The sequence below is a fragment of the Falco biarmicus genome, chromosome 12, assembly GCF_023638135.1.
Source record: "Falco biarmicus isolate bFalBia1 chromosome 12, bFalBia1.pri, whole genome shotgun sequence".
Taxonomy (NCBI): domain Eukaryota; kingdom Metazoa; phylum Chordata; class Aves; order Falconiformes; family Falconidae; genus Falco; species Falco biarmicus.
The window spans coordinates 34,051,740-34,066,672 of NC_079299.1; the positions used below are offsets into that span (position 1 = coordinate 34,051,740).

Here is a 14,933-nt window from a genome sequence, read left to right on the forward strand (position 1 = left end):
GGACACTTATGAAGTGCCCTTAATTTACAGCCCTTGCAGCAGAGCTCAGCTTTAGGCAGGCTCTCGCCGCCTGCCAGGAGCTCACTGTTTAGAAACGCTTTTTGCAACAACCTCTCCCAGCCTCACTAGAAACCTCATGTCTTCCCTCTCGGCACATCAAGACGCTGACGCGGGTATCTGCCAAGTGACCTCATTCAGGGAGGAGGAGGAGGAGGAAGAGAGGTTCTCAGCTATTGCTTACCACCGGCTCAATGGCAAAAATATCACTGGAGAAAAGCATAGAGTCTTCTCGCACCTTTGCCCTCTGGTTCTGGAAGGCACGGGAGAGAAGGGAAAGGCGTTCTTGGAGCGTGGGGTCCATTGCACGCTGCTTGAGAAAAGAATCCCTCTCATTCTCCTCCTGCTTCTGCAGCCTGAGACAGCCCCTGCAGCCATGGGGAGACACAAACCAAGCAGATCATTTAATAAACAACATATTTGCAGAGACTGTCGCGTAAGCGCAGGAGCAGCCACGCACTGGGGGAGGAACAGCAGGAGCAGCTCAGCAAGGGGCTGACCCCAAGCCACGGGGTCCCAAGCAGATCAGGTTATCACTTGTTCGCTGGCACGGCAGGTAGTTTTACGCCACACTCACGAGCTAAGAGGAGGTTTTTGAAAGCTAGCAGCCCTCAGGAGAGCCTCCTGGCTCAAAGCTACTGCCACGACTAATGGACAACCCACCAACACCCTCAGATGGCTTTTCCTCCCGTAGAGGTGCTCTGGGGAGATGGATGAAGATGAAGGAGCACACACTGCAGTGCTTCGCTGGCAAGGGGAGAGCAGCTGGGATTCAGCTGCAGGTTACCAGCATCACTCTTTTTTACCTTCCCTTTTGGACTGGCAGGGATAAGCAAACTAGATCTGCTCCACTGCCTACACTGCCATCCAGCAGAGGATCCCAGAGCATTTGAAAAGCCAACTCACGGACTTTCAGGCATTGCATCACTTCAGTGAAATTAATGGGTTTATATGCATGAAGACAGAGGCCCCGAGAGGTGAAGGGACTTTGCCTAGCATCACCCAATAACGAAGGCAGGACCAGCATCTCTGAATGCAAACCCTTACATCCAGCCTTGAACCACTGCAACATTTTTCTCTTTTTGGCCTTCTCCACAGAGCTTTGACACAGGTCACCTCTCCCTCACTCGGTAGTTGTAGCAGCAATCATTCTAGTGTTTAAAGCTCGCAACCGAGAGGTGAGAAGGGAGCACTGCTGCAGAGCACTTGCTTCCCAGCTGGCACGTGGATGTGCCCCCTTCACGCTCCAGTCCCCTGGCCACCAAGGACCAGCAGGTGACTACTCGAGGGGGATGAGGGGAAGGCTCCATACACAGCACATCAGGGCAACGTGGTATAAACAGGACCGCAATCACCACCCAGCTGAATTCCAATACATTTAGAAAGGAAACACAGCCATGGACATTACTAGCAGCACGCAGACAGAGCCTCGGGCAAATGCTGTCACCAGTGCCAAAAATACTTTCTTTGGCTTGCTCCCTGTGGAGTGTCATGAGAAATGTTTTTCCACGGCTGACCTACAGCGCTGTGCATGAGGGGGGCTTCCAGGCACCGAGATGAGCAACCCTCAACTAAGCCTTCATCAACAGACAATAATTCCATTGTTGAATCCCAGAAAGTCCTGCAGGAGGGAGACAGAGCAAACCCCTGGGTAGACCTTGTGATGATCCAGGTCTTTTGGGGTGACAGCCAAGCGCAGGGTGCTGAACTGCCTCCTCCCATTGGAAAGGTCCTCTCTGCTCTGACATCTCAAAAGCTTCTGCTACAGCAGCACAGAGGCCTCGGAGCTATGACCACCCCTAAGACTGCAAGTAAGGAAGAACAAAGCACTCTGCTCAGAGTACAGAACACGAGCTGGCATAAGATCAAGTGCCATTGGAAAAAAATGGGTTGAAGTTAACTGTGGGGAAACCTGGTTGCTTCTGAGGGGAGAGAGGATCACTCAGGGTCCCATCTGAGATAGGCAGGTGGGAAGAGATGCTAAAAGAATGGCGCAGGGACGTACTAAGAGAAGGTCATGAGACTTTTTCTGTTAACACACTGATCTTGCACAGAAGTCACACACTGCGCAATTAAAAACAGAGAACAGTGGAAAACTAGTTTTGGCCTTCAAGGCATTTCTGACCTAATTACACTGAACTTTATTTGCTCAGAAGCCCTCAAAAAGTTCTCCAGCTGAAGGCAGTTTCCTGACCAGCTCTGGGTTCAGACTAACTCCTATACACCTACAGCCATTCAACTCTGAGAAGGCACACAAGGACTCCCTAAATCACCCCAGCTTCTAAGTGTCTTTTCCAGTGCATCCCCTTGGGCTAGAAGTGTTTCCCTGCTGCCCCAAATGGAATTTCAAAGCTTCAGAGACACCCTGTGGAGAGCCTGCCCCACCTCTCAGCACCACGAAGACACAGGTGCTGACGCCCAAAGGCACTTCCAAGTCCTGTGCTGCCCTGCCTTCCCCGCAGAACCCTCCACCTCCGAACTCTCCGAGCCCCGGAGAAGGGGCAGGGATACCTCGCTGTGCTGGAAGCCGGGACAGCGCAAGGCAATTCAGCATCCTACAGCCGGATGGCCTCAACGTTCGGGGCCAGCAAAGCACCCTGCCCTGCGCACTACTGGACAAGAAGGCTGAAGAAGGTTGCCATCTTATCAAAGCTGGAGGGGAAGAAACTGCAGTGAATATCACAGCAGGTACGCTGCCTGCAGCTGTTAGGTGCTACCGCTCAACGCAGTCCCAGGTAAGGAGTGCCGACACCTTCCTCAGCCTCACAGACCCTCTGCGAGCCCAGGGACCTGGCCTCACTGACTTAGGGCTCCCACAGATGGCAATTTGCTCTCCGAGGAAATGCAGCCTTTCCTCCCCAAAACATGAGCTGGAACATGGATGGAACCGGAATGGGAAGCACTGAGCTCCATTACCCTGAAGCCCAGGGGGGGACACCCTGGTGTCGTGGATGGTTTACTTGTCCTACGCCATTCAAAAAAGCACCAACATCCCTCTGAGGCCGTACGTTAGTTTTACCCTTGGGCAGCGTGTCTTACTGAAATGAATCTTCCCAATGAACCTCAGCTTCTCCTGAACCTCCTCTTCTTGACTAACAAAAGCCTTCCACTGGAGTGGGCTATGACTTTACTCCGATTGTGGATGACCACGGATCTGTGGTTTGACAGCGTGATGTAGGTCTTCCCAGCTGTCAAGGAGTTCCTGTCTAGCCTGATGTTGACATCTTCAACTACTGCAAAATGAACTCCACGAAAACTATCATGATCTCGCTGTCTAAACCCATGGCCAGGTGGGTCTTGAAATAATGGGTATAGTTCTGATCTTAAAAACCAGGCTGAAGCCTTTGAAATTTCTGCCCTTCTCCGAAGTACAGAGCAGCTTCTATACGAAGACTGAACAGGATTCCTCAACCTAGAAACCACACAGGAGATAGGTAGGTTTGTAGAAGTATGAATGGCCTGGGAAAAAGTGAACGAGGAAAAAGTTGTCACAATTTGTTGTAAAACAGGAACCTGAGGGCCTGAAATGGTATTAGTTAAAATGAGAGAAAAGTAGTTCTAGTACTTTTCCTAGGAATATTCCTTCCTTTGGAACGTACTGCCATAGGTGCCTACAGACGCTCATCGCTATAAATCCACAAAGCAACTGGACAAAGGCTTGGAAGGTAAAACCATCAGAAGCGATTAAACAAAGACGTGAATAAAGCCTCCAGCACAGAAAAATGCTGCCTCCAAGGCCCACGAGGGAGAAAGCATATGCACTGCCTGCTTCTACACGCTTTGCTAAGCATCCCCTACTGCTGCTCTCCTGGAGAGCACTTACACTCCCGGCTGCAGGCACCGAGGACGCTTCTGAAGGCTGGAGGGCTTTGCCGGAGCACCTTCTACCACAGAGAGAAGGATCTGGCATCGTGCTGACTGTGTAAACCCACAAACCTCCCGGTACAGACGAGAGCGTGCAGACGCCAGCGAGTCAGGAGGGAGCAGCAGGTCTTTCTGCCAGGCAGATAAACCGACACAGCAGAGCTGTCAGGGTTGGCCCAGGGCAGCTGCAGGCTTCACGGCCTGGGTGCCAAATCAGATGTGACATTTATTTAAGACTCTTGATGGTTTACTATATAAGTCTGGAGGAAAAGAAAAAAACAACAACAAAACAATCTCTGTACTGTACCAGCAATGTAGCCCTAGGTATTTCACCTGATGGGGTAATGTCCATGGGTCTGTGCTTTGGGACGCTTTGCTGCCATGAAAGCACATTTACTGAATCCAGACGTACCTGCCCTATCGTTACTTACACAACACGATGATCTTATTACAGGCTGTCAGCTCTCTCATTCTTACATGCTTTTGACGTATTTCCCAGAGACAGCAGGACACAGCTCACTCTGCAACCTGAACAAAGCAACACCTGAACTTGAAATTAAAAGAGAGGCTTCTTACACAGCAGTAGAGCAGGTGCTTTGGGCTGTGCACTCCTGAGCGATGCTCTCTGAGACAGCGGGAACACCACCGTGTTTTATTCCAGCATCCATCTGCATGGCTATGGCCACCGGTATCTCAGCACATCATGGTAACTTTTAACTATCTGAAAGTAAGAAACCCAGCACTGGGTCGTCCTCTGGGGGGCCTGTTGTGCAGGAGGAGAGGGAATTTACAGAAGAGCTAAAATATCTTTCCGAATATTAAGCAAACCCTTGAACAAGATTTCAAAACAAATTTCAGGTTTTATGAAGAATGCGTTCCCAGCATTCAACAGCCAGTACCTTCCTCCATCGATTACTGCTCTAAATATTAGGAAGCTGGTAGCCAGATGGATTAGACTGAAGAGAAACAAAACAGCACTCTGCTGCCTTTCGTCCTCACCGTAATATTCTCCCTCTATCCCTGTAACTCCCTCCTCGCTGAATTTGGATTTTAAACCTTTTTAGGAGTGCATGACAGTCAGGTTCAGAATATTTGGGTAACAGGGAAAGCAAGTTTAAGTTAATTTGCCCAGTTTGTCAGAAAACTATGCCTGGCTCTCACCTCTTCTAAAAGAGACAGGTCCTGCTGCTTTTTCACTGAAAATACAAGCAAGCAACGAAAGCCGAGCTCTTCACTCAGAAGTGTCATTGTACCTCCACATCGACCCTTTGAGCAGTTCTTTTGCTCCTGCTACTATCACGATACCCAACTGCCTCACCATCACCAGCATATTCTGGTTTTTCAAACAGCATGCAAAGGTCTGCTGGTACCACTTCATCACCGGAGAAGGGAGTCACTTCACCAGGCTAACGATCTCTGGAAAGCGAGAGGAGTCCCCTGCGGCTGGATCCAGCCCTCCCCACCATACGCTTTTGGCTGCACCTCCCACAGAGCTACCTCGGTCAGAGTCAGGAGCGCTGCTCTGAGCTGTTTTGCTGTCAGGAAGCTAATGGCATCACCTACAAAGTGTGCTGGGTCTCTGACAAAGGCCACCTGTCAGTCCCCACGCTCGTATTTCCAGCACTAGAGCAAAACACAGGGCAGCGACAGTCATTTTTAAGTGCTTCTCGGAGGCAGTGCTCATGAGCTACCTTCAGACATCATTAAAACCATCGTGCTAGTTACTCCAGCCCTAGGAGCAGCTTGTTTATAAACCTCACCATTAAATAACTGCTGCCAGCACAGGGGTTTCTACAGGACCATTGCCCAGGCTACAACAAAGCTCAGGGCACCCTAATCATCACTGCTGCCACAGCTGATGCTGTCAACAGCTAAAGCCCCCAGCAAAGCCCCCTCTGAGCCCATGCAGCCCATCGCAAGGAAAGGATCTGCTACCCCAGAGCACTGCAAGCCACCGTGAGACAACAGATGGGCAGGAAAAGGGAGATGGAGAGCAATGACCAGCCACAGCGTCTACGGGACAGGTCGCAGGCTCTTCAGACGGCTCTCCTGCACTTAGGAGTCACCTTGCTTTCCACCAGGCTCCTTGTTGTGCATCCTCCTGTAATGGAGCACCCAAAGGATTCCCCATTACCTCCTCCGCACTGTGCTTAGGAAGGGCTGTTGGCTTTCTTACGGGATGAAATACTCCAGCGCAGGAATATCTGGGAGCCAGCACAGAGCCTTTGTGCTGCCCAGTGTGAAGGAGCCTCGCAGAATGGACTGAAAGGACAACGAAACTGTTGGATAACACAAGACAGCGCTGCCGCATATCCAGGATGCCGTGGGCTATATATAATCATTATTGGTACTACAGCCATGATACGCTGGGGTTGCTGATCACTGAAACATTGCTTTTGGCCCACGGGGAAAGACAGGGCAGGAACCTTCCTTCTGATTGCCTGGCAAAGACATGCTTAATACGCCACTTCATAAATCAATCACCCTTCAAGCTACTCTTCTGCTTCTCAGCGAACGCTGATTGATCCACCAGGAAAGGAGACTAATGAATGCTCAGTTCTGCCCCGAAACGCATCCAGGGTTCATGGCACCTAAGAACATACTAGTGATTTCCACTGATGATAGAAGAGACAAGCTGCAGTCCAGGATGCCCTGCAAAGAGATGAAAACTACATTCTCCCAGAAATCCTTCACAGGCTAAGAACGGGATAGGCGGCGTCACATGGAAGTCTGCTTCTGGGGATGAACAAAACAGCCAAAAGGAGACTTTTAACTCCAAATAACCCTCCGAGCACCCACCCCCAAGCCGTGCTCATGCAGTCAACGCCACGGGTTGCTTTAGCAGCTTTTTTGTCAGAAGGGGTGTTACATAGTTTGGGAGATATAAAGCCATGACTAACAAAAAAAAAAACGATCAAGCAAATGAAGCACAAACTTAATTCCTCTTCTTCTACCCTCAAAGCGACAGACCATCGGCTTTGAAACAGAAGGCCCTAGAGAGGGGAGAAGGCCATACTCTGTTTGCAAGAAATTTAACAACCTTATCTAAAACAGTATATATAAAGAAAAATCATTGTTACAGGCAGTTGTGGAAAAGGGGAACAAAGACAGGAAACAGTTGTTAACTGTTAGCTGATCTGACATAAAGGAACACTTTGGAGAGCAATTATACTCACCCATCAATCTAATTGATTTGAACCATAAAAGCCTATATAACCAATTATTTGTATAACGTATTAGTTACCAATCCTCAGTCCGCTGCAGCACTGCTACGATTAAGATGCAAAGTCAACATATAATTGCACAAACTCCTATTTACACCTTTTTTTGCCTACAGTATATGCCACCCTGCACTCGCTTTGAAGCAGACGTACAAGAACATAAAAGTCCAACAGAAACTAGCCAATCCTGCTGGGAATTCTCACAAGTGAAGGAAGAAAAGCACAACATGCACCCACGACCTGAGGCAAGCAGAAAGGAAAATCCCTTTGCAAAGTTCTTAAATGCCTGGCAGTCCAAGGAAAAGCTGGAGCAGCCTCTTGTAATAACCACGGCGTCAGAGCCTGGCTTACACCTTAGGATAACACAGGAAACAAGATCTTTAAAAACTCACCAAACAAAACAAGTTTGTCTGCATCTGCTAGCACTAAACACAAACGGAAATAATTACATCAGTTCACGCACTACAGTAAAGCTTTGGAGCCAAGAGAGGCTGCTGCTTAGGGAAGCAGAAGGTTTCCCCACCTCCCAGCACTGGTAAGAAGCCACTACCAGCCTGCCTGGTGTTGAAGGATCGGAGAATTGCGCGGCGATGAAGAGCTACAGACCTGACCAGCAGTGGCACACAGCGGTGGCCACCAGAAGCTATGGGGCTGTTGCCGTGAATTTAGCTCGATAGGAACCGAACACACTGCGACATCAGAGCCGCTGTGAACGCTCACACCAGACCAAGGTTAAAACCAGAAATGGTTTTGGCATTCCCACCCTGGTACCCTGCACGACACAGGCACAGCTCCGGTCAAGATGCAGCGAGGCAGAGGGTTTGCTCAGGCAAGTCCTGAGCCTCCTCCGCTCCGGCTGGAGTCAGCACAAACCGCGAGGGCTCAGCAACCTGAGTGATCTCAGGAACGTGAAACGCAACACAGCAAGGGCTGAACCTCAGCTAAACCCTGCTGCCTATCCACATCCATCCGTGGGTTTGCAGAGAGAAAAGACAAAGAAAAAGGCTTGATCTAGAGGCTAAGCCAATAGGATTTTCATTTTGTTTTCAAACAAGTTCCTGGAAGCTACTGATGGCAGTGCCAGCCTGGCAAGATGACAGGACCTTCGGTAGAAAGGGGGTTCTTAAAGGAAAGAGAAGAGAGGCATGCAGAGGTGGTTGTCTTCTCCAAAGTCTGCACAAAACCACAGACTAATATCACAGCAAGGTAATGTTTTACTCTTGCGAGTAGCTGAGATGCCCAGAGGTGATGGCACATCCGTGCTGCCGTTACTCGTTCAGCCTCAAACATCAATAAACACGTAGGGCTGGGATTTAATGAGCTTCCTGCGTGTGTACAGTGGCCACTAACACACCGCCAAGCCCTTGCAGAGGTGGCCTCATTTACCAACGTAAGCTGATCCAGCTAAGCCCAGCATCAATTTCAGCTGAAGAAAGGGATTCAGCACCCCAACACACCGACATTCCCGGCTGGGAACCCCATGCTGATCTGTGCAGGAGCTGAGCAGTCAGCAACGCCCCTGACAATTCCCCTCGGCCCATTTGCAACGCGATGCAGCCCCTACCACAGTTTCCCACCGCGGCCGAGATGCACAGGCTGTGCTTGCCCTGCTGCCAGCCGAGCACACCCGGTTCTGTAGTTACCGTCATCTTCACCAAACCCAAATGGCTCTAACACACCACACCAAACTCTCTGTCGTGCCACAGGTGACTGAAGAGCTCCACATCAGCTCCCTAATTAATCGTGTTTCATATGCCTTGGTTTTTCCTGTGATCTCATGCCTCATTTTCCCCCATTTGTGATGAAACCTCGGTGCTTTCTCAAGCTGGCGGTTATCACTCACAGCTCCAGAGGCTGCTGCAGCACAGAGAAGCTGCCTGTGGTTAGACCGAGAAGGGCAGAGGCACCTCAGGGCAGTGGCTCGGGCCATCCTGCGTAGGGCAGAAGACCCAGATCCTCTTCTGACATCCCCTGCCACCCTGAGCATTGCTGCCGCACTAAATACAGTGATCCCCAGCCAGTTCTTCCAGATCTACCCAAGAAATTCTTTTGTTATTATTTTTTATGCTTACGTTGCCCTAAGGAGATCTTGTCTATCGTGCAAGTGTTGGTGCTGGCTTAGAGGAAGGGGAAGATCTGAGGCCAGCTCATCACGCTTACTGACCAACCCAAACCACACATCCCAGTAGCTCTCCAGTGCTCAGTACCAAACCCCCCTGCAGCAGCCCCCCGCGTGCGGGCAGCCTAAGCAGCAGCTGCTGGCCAGCCTTCGGGACTGGGGGGCTGGCGGGAGCCTGCCAGGGAGGAGACGGCTCCGGCAGGGCTTGCTTCTCCACGCTGCAGGCTGGAATCACCACCCCTGACGCGTTTGACAAACACACAGATGTGGTGCTTCGGGACACAGTTTAGTGGTGGGCTTGGCAATCCGGGGTTAAGTTGGACTTGGTCATCTTCAAGGTCTTTTCCAACCTCCATCATTCTATGATTCTACGAGGCTGCTGGCATTTGCCCCACGCCTAGCAAGCAGCAATGGGGAGGAAACGGTGCTGGGGACCCCCTGCTTCCAGGGCCAGGCAGCAAAGCTCAGCGGCGGGGGAACAAGGCAGCCAGACCCCTCCCTGACCCAGGGCAAGGCAAGCTCTGCTCCACATTGTCTCCAGCTCCCAGCGTGCTGCACTGAAGAAGCCTATTTAGCTGCTCCCTCCTGCCATATAGGAATAACCTGAATCTGGCACAGAGCAAGTTTTGCTGCCCAGGGCTCAGGAGGGGAGACATGACTTCACCCACTTCCTACGGGGACAGGAACTGAGCCAGCGCAGGAAAACTCACTCTGATTAACAACCACGGAGCCAGAATCAGACCCTGCTCGCACTTTCTACCTGCCCTTGAAGTAAGCAATTGAGGAGCCGAGGCTGAACTCCCCCATCTGTGCCCTGGGCGTGCAGAACCACAAAGGATGCTCTGAGCCTGGGTCTGCCATCCACAGCAAACAAGCCAAGATTTGCTTTAGCACAGCTCCTGCTCAGCAGCTGTCAGCCCTCCTGCAAGCTGTGTGGGAAGTTGAGGGAAAACAGGGTATTCATCTGCCAAACACCTAGACGGTTCCTCAGCAGGCTTTTAGCACAAGGCTGGAGGCTTCCAGCAGGACTAAAACCACCGAGAACTACTCCTGAGCCACACACGTTACCTCTCTTCTGGGGAAACCGCTTTTTGGGGCTCTGAACCAAGGGGAGACAGAAGAGTAATGGAATAGGCAGTTCTGCTTGAGGGCTGCCTCCTCTTGGGTGTGCTGTCTCCTAAAATACTCCTATGGGTATGGGTTCTGATCTCCCCCCTCAAAGAGGGTGAGATCCTGCCCCAGGCTTTTGCTTCTGCATTAGACTCACAGAGCTACTGAAAGAGAGCCATCCGCATCACTACTTTTATTACTGACAGCAATAAAAGCATCTCAATACATAGCGTCCGTCGGCCACGCACAAGCTCAGTGGTGCTTTGCTAATTACTGAAGTTTTCTGTGCTGACAAAGAGATGCCAAGGGATGCAGCAACCGATGGGGAAAAACTGCACAGAGGAATTTCAATACCGCACCACAGATCCCCTGGGCTAGAAGCGTGTTGTAGCGCCTTGCCACAAGGGCCAGTGGGCACTGGAGGCACCCACATACAGGCACAGGATCTGGTCCTACACCTTGAAGACCACCCATCATACTATACTAGTACTCGTTGGAGACAGGAGCCTAATGTGAGTCAGCATTTAGGGAGCTCTGAGTAGAGAAGCAATTCTCCTTCCACAACTCCAAGCATCTCGCCGGCACCTCCTGTCTCTGGCAGCCTTCTTCACCTGCATGGAGCACCTGCCGTAGACGTTATTGTTTTGGATGGCATTGGACTGGTGGATTTGCTTTGCACCTCTGGCACACCTCTGGGAACCCGTCATGCATCTCCTCAGCCACGTGTCCCTGAGCAAAGCTCACCTTCCCACACCAAGCTGGTGCTACGCTGCCAGGCTGCAATAAATGTTGTTACTGCAGCAAACTGGGTTTGGTGTACAATCAGCAGCACTCAGGGCAAGCAGCTTGGGCATCATCTCACTTGAGCAGGACTTGACAGCTGAAAGAATATTGAAACTTTATGAATACTGGATTGGTTGAGACTAGGACTTACCTCCATAAACTTATTTTCCCACATCCACACGGTCCACACAGGGTGGGCTGAACGTCATCTGGGAAAGGCCAAGTGACCGACAGGACTTTCAGTGGTATTGAAACCTTTTCCAAAGCTGTACGAGTGCTTCGCACGCAGGTTTCAGAAACCCTTTCAAGTACCATAATCTGATGTTAAGGTGCTGGACAGGGATATGCTGGAGCCCAGAACATCCCAAGTCACCCTCATTTCAGTACGAGCTGGGATTTTTCACACCCAGACACATGTACACAGGCGAAAAGGAGGAGTTTAGGCATGTAAAGCACTGAAGGACAAGTTTTCATTGTAAATCATTACGCTCATAGCAGCAAACATTTTCTCCACACTCATCCATAAATTTGTAGCAACAGAACCGCCACCACACACACAGTCTATCCAGGGGACAGTACCTGTGCTCCTAACCAGCCCAAAAGACACACAATTTAAATCAACCAAATCATACGCTAAGGGAAAAATTGTGACTTGTTCACATGGAAGAGCTCCATGCTTGCTTAAGCAATGCTAGGGACAGATCTGACCCAGCTTCAGCAGAAATTTAAGCAATGTTCACCCGATCCTGCGTAAGTCACCCTAAGAAGGGTGTGATCCATTGAGAATGACTGCTGCCTGCGAGCAAGTCAGTACTGATACACAGCCAAGCGAGGGAAACGCCTCCCAACACCTTAAACTGCTGTTTTGCTCTTAGCACTTCTGTTTCTTAATAAACACTCTGTTGGTGGCTCTGAAAGAGCAACCCGGCTGCTTTCTGTACGCGCGTCACAGGGAGCCTGCCGTGGTGCCGGACACATGAGCCAGGGCTCGCCACGCGAGGTCAGGGAACGCTGTCTGGTGCTCTGCACTACTCCTGCAATAAACTCTGCACCACACCTCGAAAGACTGATTGATTACACGTTTCTGCTTCACTTTAGCAATTCATCTCAGCAGCCTTTCACTTACCTGTACGCTTCAAAGCTAGAGAGATAATCCCTTCATTATCCCCTTGCTCTCCTTCGCAATTCGTAGTTTATTTCAAAATAACTGCAACATTGTACTGGCAGGCAGGAATGAAATCCTGGGTTCATCTCCCAGGGAGCTGCACGTGTTCCTGGGAAAACACCCATCTCAGAGCCAGCAGAGAGTTTATCCCCGTGGCCTACCCACACAAATCACTTTTGCAAAGATTGACTATGGGGGAACCAGCTGTTTCAGTAAGAACAAGACTCTCAGGTTTTTCAAAGCGAGCCACGAAGATCCTGGCCCTAATTATTCGCTCACTCTGTTCCGTCACAAAGTATAAACCCTACGGCCCTAATCTCCACTGTCACTGCTCATCTGCCCCAGAGAAATTCTAGCCCTCTGAATTTTATCCTATAGATTCTGTATAGGCATACAAATAAGGCACGTTTTTGTGCTTCCCTAGCTGATATTTCAGTCACCCGTCCTAGAAACTGTTACCCAAAACAATAAGCTCCTCTGAGTGAGCATCAACCATTCTCCGTGAATATGTCAATAACTGGAAAACATTAGACAAAGCTGAAATAAGTCGTGAGGCTACATAAGTGTTTGGAAGATACAGGAGCATTTGTAACTTCCACAAACCCAAGACAACTAAAATGCTCTTTGCCGGGCTAAAGCAGCACACAGTATCCCCTCGGTTAGGACACCACACTTCCAAGGACCAACGCTGAGGAACAGGGACAAACCAAACCTCCCTCTCAGGCGAGAGGAAACACACGCCAAGTGCCTTCACGCAACTGAGGAAGCGCCTCGTTCGGCACCACAACATACCCCTGCTGAGCCAAGGCCGACAGAAGCATTCTAACATGGCGCCTTTTCCTAAAGATATTCCCCGCTTACTCTTCAGTGAAGCGTAAAGCTGATGGTGTTTCTGTGGCCTGACCTCAGCTTCTCCTAGCCTAATATAAATGTTACACCTATCTCGGGAGGCAGCGAGCTCTTCCTGCCAAATCCCAAGAGCCCTCAAGTCCTGGCTGCATTAGTCCTGATGTCGTGAGCTGTGGGAGAAGGCAAAAAGAAAGAACAAGGCTCTGCGGCAAAACAACGTAGAAGCAGTGCAGGGGACAGATGTGTAAGAGACAGCGGCATTGGAGCGAGTCTGACAGAGGCACGCATTCCCACGTCGCGCTTCAAACATAGCACCGCCAAGGAATGAAGCTTCACACGTGCATATGCACACCGTAACGGAGAATCAAGGTTCCTCCCGCCTCCGACTCAGCAACTCCCAGCAAAACCGGATTCCAAAAAACCTCATTCCTGCTTGAGGGGATGCACTTTAAAAGCCCCCTAAACACCAACTATTTGTCACTTTTCTTTGAGGCAAAGCCGGGACAGGGGAGATACACCTGGAGAGGCAATTAAGGTGACCGGGACAACAGGGAATGATGGCAGATGGCAGTCATGGGGGGTGCTGGGTGGAGAGCACCCAGCCGACACCAGCATCCCCCAGGGAGAGACCGGCACACAGCCACACAGAACGAGGGCACACGCAGCCTTTGCCCCTTACCTGCTCACTTAAGCACCGAAACATACAGAGGTTTTGAAAGAAAAGGTTTTAGAAGTAGTCTGCAAAGCAAGCTTAACATTTTTCTGCTTTGAAAGGTCTCTGTTTTGAAGGACGCAGAGACTGGGCACCATGCAGTGCCCAGACCTTACCTGTGTCATAGTGAACTGTCAGGGGCCTGGAATAATCACCAGTCTTCTCTGGGTGGAAGTCCACCGTTACTTGCATGGCATCGCCAATCCCAAGAGTCCCAGCAGAGGCATCAACAGAGAAAGGGCTGCAACACGGAGAGGCACATCAGGATTATTGTGGGACCTTTGGGGACTACGTTCCTTCTGCCGTCCAGCTCACTCCAGCTCACCTGTATTAGCAAGGGGCCAAGAAACCACAGTCAGCAGCAGAAAAAGAGAACATACAGGGCCAGGAACTGAGCCACCGACCCAACTCCTGAAGAGCTCCAGCCCTCAGAAGATCCTAAGCGATAAAATGACCTCGTCTCCCCCATACCCTGCATCCAGTTTTCTGCAGCAAGGCTCAAGAGTCTGACTGCTAGCGATACGATCGGAGGAGGGTTTTTGAAGGGCACGGAGATGGCAAGAGTTATTTGCATGCACAACTTGACACTGAGTTCCTCAGGAATCCGTCTTTTCCTGCCACCTATAAACCTCAAGAGATGCAAATGTCAAGGCAATACCTGTCCCAGTGAGATTACAGCCTGGAAATCAGACAGGGAGAACAGAAGTTTATTCTTGAATGACCGGAGAATAATTAGACTTTAATGGCAGAATTAATCTATCTTTCTTTTTTTTTTTTTTTACCTTGAAAGCATCCTGGGTTTGCCTCAGAAAGGGCACATTTTATCAGCATTTCAATGAAAGCTGTTCTAAGCAAAGAAAAATCTGTACAAGTGCAAAGGCAGATTAGAGTGATACAGAAACAAGAAAACAAGACACAAAAGGAGTATCCCATTTACAGCCTGAACAATTAAATCTCTAGCTAAATGAAGCACCGCTAGCAGGAGCATATCAAGGCACCTTCAACAGGAGGTTTTCTGCGTATTCACAAGCAATGCAGTCTGGGGCTCTGGGT

General features: G+C 50.2%; 1 pseudogene; it reads right to left on the reverse strand.

The window, feature by feature from the left end:
* The window catches only part of LOC130157684 (hydrocephalus-inducing protein homolog), a 67,137-nt pseudogene that overhangs the window by 31,894 nt on the left and 20,310 nt on the right, over positions 1–14,933 (reverse strand).